This window comes from Diadema antillarum, unplaced genomic scaffold, assembly GCF_040938485.1.
Source record: "Diadema antillarum isolate AM-2024a unplaced genomic scaffold, OU_Dant_1.0 seq00000471_RagTag, whole genome shotgun sequence".
In the NCBI taxonomy this organism is placed as follows: Eukaryota; Metazoa; Echinodermata; class Echinoidea; order Diadematoida; family Diadematidae; genus Diadema; species Diadema antillarum.
Window position 1 is genome coordinate 782,023 of NW_027271439.1, and position 8,208 is coordinate 790,230.

The 8,208-nt window shown below is 36.7% G+C and overlaps 1 pseudogene; it reads right to left on the reverse strand.

Moving 5' to 3' along the window:
- Positions 1-7,604, reverse strand: part of LOC139733315 (receptor-type tyrosine-protein phosphatase alpha-like) — a 28,714-nt pseudogene extending 21,110 nt beyond the window's left edge.
- Positions 7,605-8,208: the final 604 nt, after the last annotated feature.

The window sequence follows — 8,208 nt, forward strand, 5'->3', positions numbered from 1 at the left end:
AAAATATGGCTACAAACGGCAGTTTTTGGACTGTAAAATGTCAAAATTTTCAAGCTCGCTCGCTCCCCTCGCTCGCATGTAGTCGTCATGCCATTCTCCTGATATCGCTGCCAGTAATTTGTCGTTTCACACCGTCATTCCATAATCCATTTATAGGGGGTATACCCTAACCCTTTCCCCGCTTGGTTTCCCTCAAAAAACAGTAAAAGTCTAGGGATTGAGAGCTTCCTATATTCCAAATGTCTGTCCAAAAAATCTCGTAAACATTTAGTGTCAAAACGCACCCCCCTTGAAAAAAAGCTGGTGACGCCCCTGTTCTTGTAATTAAGAAACCGCGCTGTATTTATATTCCATATTGACTGGGAAAAAGATTGTCTATCTAGAGATTACGATACAATTTCCAGGTAAAATAAGTGGGCGCTTGTGTATCAACAGAAGTAAAAATGAGTTGATATGAAACTAGGAGGACGAAAACCAGTGACAGAAAGGTTCCATGACATTTGCTCCTGCGACAATTACTCCCATGATATATCTGCATGCTAAGCCAAACGTAAATTCAACCCATAAACATAACCCTAACCCTAATCCTAATTCTCACATCAAACTAAACCTAAAACCCTATCACAACCCTAACCCTAACCCTAAGTCCTTAGAGAAAATAAGACCGGAGCAATTGTCGCAGGAGCAAATGTCGTGTCACCGACAGAAAATACTGATAATCAGAGGCGTGACCTCCACGCACGCTTTAATCAAAACGCATTATACTGTGCTATACAGTATATTCATTTGGGATTTATACTGCCGAAAGGTAAGTAATTCCACCTTTTGTATCAGAACTAAATAACCTTGTTTCAATGAGAACTCAAGGAGTTATTAGTTTACACAAAGAATTATTTTTTTTTCATATCTTTATAAGCTAACACATGGCATGCGAATTGAATAACTGATCACATAATTGCATTGCTTAATTCCTTGACTGGATTGCGATGATCGTGATGTTGGCATTATTATTTTCATCATCATCATCATCATCATCATCATCATCATCATCGATGTCGTCTCCATTATGACTACTATCATCACCATAATTTGTCACTTCTCTCGCATTCATAATCATTATTTATTTTTTTTTTAATTCTTAATGAAGACGTCATTTGCTCTCCTGGGGACTTTTATCGTGTGTACCTTGTCTTACAAGGTACATTGTATACAATTACACGATGGAAGTGATTATAGCATTTCATTCCATTTCCATATATATAGTTGAGATTCGCCCACACTGTCTCGATATAAAGATTAATTGAATTAATGTACACCTCTTTTCCCCAAACCATTCTGGTACTTACGGGACTGCGATGATCGCACAATGTTTATTTAACAAGCAAGTACATGTATGTCATGTATGTCATCGACCTATGGGCCTTCATCGTTTGGGTCCGTTGCAAGATCGCTCTATGAACATTGATGAAGGCAAATAGGCGGGGTATATGAAGAAGTAATAATCCCTAATCATGTTCTTGCCGGTCGACACTCATGTCTGCGTACTTAAAATCGACATAATTATCACACTATACAGGGAGGGGCAGACAAATGTACTGCACATTATATTGCTTTTTCTTGATATTGTAATATAATTTTGTATTCACCGGGTCATGACTCTGAATTTCCGCTATGGGATTGAGCTTCTGTACAAAAATTCAGTCTTGTTTATCAATGTATGCATATCACGACTGCAGACTGTGTCTGAATTTATGAAGTCATGCATGACAGAGGGAAGCAGAATCTACTGCATGAATACAACTTGCCTTGCCAGGTCTATTGTGTCACTTAATTGGATGAACCTGGACGGGTTCCACCCCTCTGTTTACCGTCAATGGTAGTTTGTGAGGCAGGTATGCAGTATAAAGTCTATTCAAGGAAAAATATTTCAGTCAACAAATCCAACTGCACCCCTGGAAGGAAAACGCTTTAATATCTAAATCCTGATTTTTTTTTTAGTTTATTATCAGCCGCATTTCTAAGACACTCCGCCCCCTCTACTAAGAACAAATCTTTGTCCTCAAAGGATTTTAGTACGAACAAACATCGTATCATCTAATTATAGTGTGATTTCCAAGCATGACAAGGCCTTATTCAATAAGTACAAATATTTCATAGTTTTTTATAATGTTTGCACTCCTTTTGGAAAACACTACAATACAATCGGAAAGAATCAACCGAACAATTAAAATGCAATCTGCATATTCTCACATTTTTATCGAAATTCCAGTAAAGACATTGGTATGAAAAGAGTATAAGGCTGGAATATAGAATCTAACAATCAACAGCTCCATCCATGAGATCTATATTACTTCACTCCCCAAATTCTCTTTCATTCTATTTGATTTGATTTTTCTTACTCTTATCGTTTTTGCTTTTAAATTGTCAGTACTCAAACACTAACGAGATAAACCCTCCTTTCCAACTTTCTTGCAAATATGATTTATGAAACATCTTCAAGGAAATGTGAAACAATTCGTTATGAACTTCTGTTGTTGTTTAGTCCGGGGACTAATGGGTCATAAACATGATAGACGTGGTTACCTTTTGAAGTTAACAGGTTGTGCCAATTAGGATCGTGGGTGCCAATGGGTGCAGTGGAGTCCTAATTAACGGGGACAGCACCCTGTTCATGTATTCTTGTTTAATGTGAGATGACTTTGAAAACCAGCATTTCACTATATACAATGCCCCATACGGGGCTTAGCGCAAAAAAAAAAAAGAAAAGAAAAGAAAAAAGGATCAAGAGGGGGAGGTCATAAAGGGTTTTAGTGTAAGGTTCAATCATTCAAATACATTTTGTTTTTTTTTTGCACAAGCCTCTGGCTTTCGAAAGACCTGGGTCAAATTCCATCAAATCCCTTTTCAGGTGATCTTTTCCCCCAACCATGACCTGTATTTACAACGCTTTCATTCACCAAGCAACCCACATGTACAGTGTATTGAAAAGTATATGTGATGAATGAATGTCTGTACAAAAATGAGCGATCGAGAAATTATAATTTATCACAGATATACTGTTGATGTCAACAGGTGATAGTTCTGACCTTCAGTTCTCTCTGTTCATTTCTGAGCAGTTGACGGATTGGAAACGGGCTATTTTGACTGTCATAGGTATGAATAATAATTGCGTTCTGCCATATGTTACAGGATTAAAAATTGTTTATTGCATCCTTCTCAAATTTGCACACTACTTTTCTTGATGACGTTAGGTATGGGATTTGCAAGTTTCAGACATTACTTGAAATATCAGTCCAGAAGTAAAAAAAAATAAATAAAAGTTTTTTTTTTTTGAATTCTAGTTCACCATAACTATATTCGTATAGCCAGGGCAACTATTTTTGTTGCAATTAAATATTAGACCCTCACGGCAAGAAGTCAAACTTTTTTGATTCATTCACGGCGTTGCTTGGTGTGCCTTGTCATGTTTTATTTACGTCACACCGGTTAACGGAGCACCTGACGGTGCCTGAAGCCGGATGAGACTATAAAAGGGGCTCTCGGGCGCTAAAACATCACGGTATCGAATCCTGTCCGGGGTACATCTTTGACGTGTTTGAGAAAAATGTTTTACCCACTAGTGTCCCTTTTGAAAAGTGATGTGTAAATGAGTAGATACCTTTGAGCAGTGATGTTGTTTAGATTTCTTGACAAAGTCCTACGGGAGATTCCATGATTTGTAAACAGGAAGTGTTATGGAACTTCTAGACTTCTCGTATATATTTATTTGCAACTGAGATGCCTACCATGTTGACGCGACGTACCATTAGGCATGCCAGGTGCTTTCTTTTGTAATGTTCTGACCTTTTCTTTAATATCCCGGATATAAATGATGGTAAATACAAAATTGCAAGGTGGATTTCCTTGACTGCCCAGCATTGTGGGATCTCGACAATAGCTTTAGAAAACAGGGATGCCACTGACAGGACGACCTATTGTCCATAATTGTAAAAGGTAAAATATAAAGTGACAAAGGTTACGTTTTTAAAAGAGTTGAGTTAATCCAAAAAGATATCAAGGATATTATTAGCAAAATAATTATATTTTTACAAACTTTGATCCGCCCCCACAAAATAATCTCTTAAAATCTTACCCAGACTTGGTAAATTAGGTTGAGAACCACACATACATCTTGTATGAAGGGCATATATAATAGGGTTGGCATACGAAAGGCGCCCCACGTCTCGTTTTAAAACTAATACGCATTTTTATTTAAAAAAATGTTTTGCATTAGTAGAAAGAAAGATGCTCCTGAAAGCTAGAGAACTTTACATGGGGCATGGTCGGATTTATATCAACAACAAATACACACCAATCGGAGGAACTGGACTACATGGAATATGTAGAGAGGAGTGAAATAGATCGATACTATAGTCATTGGAGGAAACTATCGCCTTGATATAAACGTGAGGACTCACTCCACATTTATAATAAGGCGACTGTCTTAAGAAGATAAAATCAGGCAAACAGAAACAGTGAATCTTCGCATAAAATGCGAAAAGTTATGAGATTTAAAAAAAAAATCCTCGTGCTTTCTCCAAGTATATAGTCACAGTTGCCATGGTTGCTATGAAAATCAATGAGGTGAGGGCATTACGTCCTCCAGTCTCCCATTCTTTTGCGCACAAATCTTCACTTGAAGTTTAAACAAAGATAATATTTTTCACAACCAATCATTACAGACCTGTTACAATTTAGCAAAGGAGACCTTGAAAATGGAACAAAATGACATATCTTAGTAAGAAACTGCAAAAATGGAGAGATAATGACATCATCGAATGATAGTTACACATCTGATCGCCATCAATTCAAGTTTTTCGTTAAAAAAATCCGTATGAAGATCCACAACCTCATTATTATGTCCGAGATCAATGAAATGTTTGATGTTCCGCTTGTTATCTGTTATCTGAAATCAAAGTTTAATCTAACATGAAGTAAATTTCATCTGAAAGGTCCCTGACCTCACTTACAGAAACATACATTGATATTTGGACAAAACCCGACTTAAGGCCAAGGTGCAGTAGTATAGGAGGGATGGCGCTTTGGTACATTCAACTAGTTTGTGAGCTGGACTGAAAATACATGTACCCGGTAACTCTATAATTGATGTTGAATGATTGATTTCAAGCACAGGTGACGTGCATTACAAGATAAGCAATGCAACAAGCATGTTTCAATATGGTTTTCATGGCAGAAATAATGCCATTATTTCCCATCTACACAAAGTGTTTTCACGACACTTGAGATTGCTTAAAACTGACAAGGATTCAGGACGCTTTGAATTCTTACTGACAAACACTGATACTATGTATATAGGATACTTTATGTGCTGATGTGCATATACATATTATTTCGACTCCAGATGCTATCGTCAGCTGAGATTTGTAGAGAATCGTCATGGCTTGGAAATCGACTATTTATAGCTTGATTGATTTGATTGATTGATTCTACATACTTTTGTTTTTGTTTCATTGCTTTTGTCAGATTTTGGCGTTTTGGGTAAGGAAGTGAAAGTTTGGCAGAGAATCTTGAACATTTTGTTGAAATTCTCTCAGATAACGTGGATTAGCGCCTTTTGTATCAACAAAATTGAAAATGAAAACGCGTGAAGTGATTTGGCAACAGGAAAAGGAAATAAATATGTAAAAACCCAGGATTGAACAATATATTGTAGGCATACATCGTATGACAAAATGAATGTGTGGGTTTTGTAATTAAAGGAATTAGATTTGTTAATGTCACTTTCGCATTAACAGAATATACATTACTACATCAAACTAATTTTCTTTCTCATGATGGTTAATATGAGAGAAAACACAAAATTTCACAATATTTTATGTGGGGATTTCCCAGTGCTGTGTTGACGTTTTGAGGTCATCGCAAAACTTGGAAAAGAAGATTTAGAAAGTAGGCCAAGATGCTGCACTCTGTACTTCTTGTTTGTTGTTTAGTTTTCTATTCTTGTCATGTCCTTCGAGTTCCGTCTCTTTATATTTCTGTTCTTTGTATAATTGGTGAACACTTTACCGACTTGTGCACGTAATAGACCAACAAATATTTTTTCCTCTTTCTTGTTGAAACGGGGGAATTTTTGTTTCATCGCCTTAGTAACAGCACAGACATTGAAGAATGTACTTTTTACATCGACATCTTGACCTTAGACATCGTTTAACAAAATCCCACTGACAGAGCTACACACATAGTGCACAAAGTACAGTGTACACGAGTCTATGATGACGATACTTTGCTCGGTCTCCATGTGTACGGCAAACAATGTGATAGTCGCAAGCGAAATACAATCCGTACACTCTTTATTCTGCTTCCGTCCAAGTCATTCTGAACCACTGGCTTCAATGTTGCTGCTTCCCGTATATCAATATTTATTTCTTTTCTGTTACATTTGTACTTATTTGGCATGGTAGGACACTGAAAACAATATTGGACTTTATTAGACGTAGCTGTTTCAGGTATGGTCATTTGACATAATTGGAATAACCGCTTGGTCCTAATGTCATTACGCAACTGAAATAATACTGCCGTTATAAGTCTGGATTACCTCCGGTCTTCTGGTCTAAAATGAGAGATATATCCTGTTATTATTATAGCATTATGGTTGAATGAATAAGGATATTTTCACATAGAGCTATAAGGCCGCGGAAAGTCGTGTTAAAATAAACATTCAAAGACAAAAGTCCCATTCATATAGTTCTTATAATTTCCCGTCAAAGAGTTCACATTTCCGGTGCAGAGCATCGTTGTTTTGATAAGTAATCCAAGATGTCTGCTTATTTGGATATCACAAAGCGAACTGAGCGATTTCTTATCAGTAGGCCTACAGTCACTGGTGTACAAAGATGTATGGTTGTATAGCTTTATTATAATTTACAGTAATTCCTACCATGCTTACAGTTCACATCCGTACAATTCGATCACCTCAGTCTCAGATTAAAGGAGATCTGAGGTGCAAACCGGAACTCCGAACAGATTAAAAATGTAATGAAAAAGGAGAAAGTTTAACTTTGTAGGCATGCTTGTTAGAATATAATAGTTGTCATCACGTTTTACTGTTGTCTAAAGTATAATACTGAATGTGTGAACGCGAGTACATATCATGACGCATTATGCCTGGTCTATAATCAAGTACGGGTGAGTAAGTACCGCGTTATATCTCTGTAGGTTTTGATCTATTGTATACATGCAAAATATGAAAACATGACAGAAATGCTCGTTAGTATGAATAACATATATATATATATATATATATATATATATATATATATATCTTATATACATTTAAGATTTTATATACATATATGCATATGTAATATACATTAAAAAACTGTATAGATATATTAGTAAACTATTACTGATAATGTCCCGTCAATATACATGAGGATATATACATGAACAAATGACACATTAATATTATAGTTGTCTGAACAGGTATTGCGAATTAATTGATGACGATGAATGGACAGGTTAAAGTGTTTGATCACCTAATCATAATACACCATGGCTTCTATACAACAGCTTGTCCAAGAGTATACTCACTGAAATAGATGAAGTTAATGAACAGCGTCACCCAGTGAAATCCATGCCAGCTCAGTTGGTATCTTGATTGTTCATCCATTTCCTCCAAAAAGTTAACTATCAGTAGAGATCAGGAAAAAGAAAAAAAGAAGCGGATTTGCCGTCAGGCTATTAACTCTTATCGCTTGCCAGTTTCTCCACACAGACCATGCAGCCAAAGTCGCCAATTGTTAGAATTTTGTCTGTTGTTCAGTGATATTGAAAGTGGTCTTTGTTCCTGGATCTGCGATTAGTCCAGGGCATGGCTCATCGGCAAATTGCAGCTATTCATTCGTCAGTTCCCGGACTAGCTGCGATCACACCAGGGAGTAACTGATTCATTCATTCGAGCAAGGACTTGTCTCCCTTCAGTCTCTAGGTATATAGTGGGAATGATGATAATCCGCAAGACCGAGGCCGAGCAGAAGGCACTGATGGCTGCTTTTACTCTTTGAGCTTTTTACGAACTCTACCTAACACATAGACACAAACTGGAAAACAACTTTAAAAAAGCTGTACACTCGAATTTCTCATTAAACTTCTGCATCAGATAAAGTTGGCATAATGGTTTCTTATACAGTTGTACTCTGTTTTGTTCTG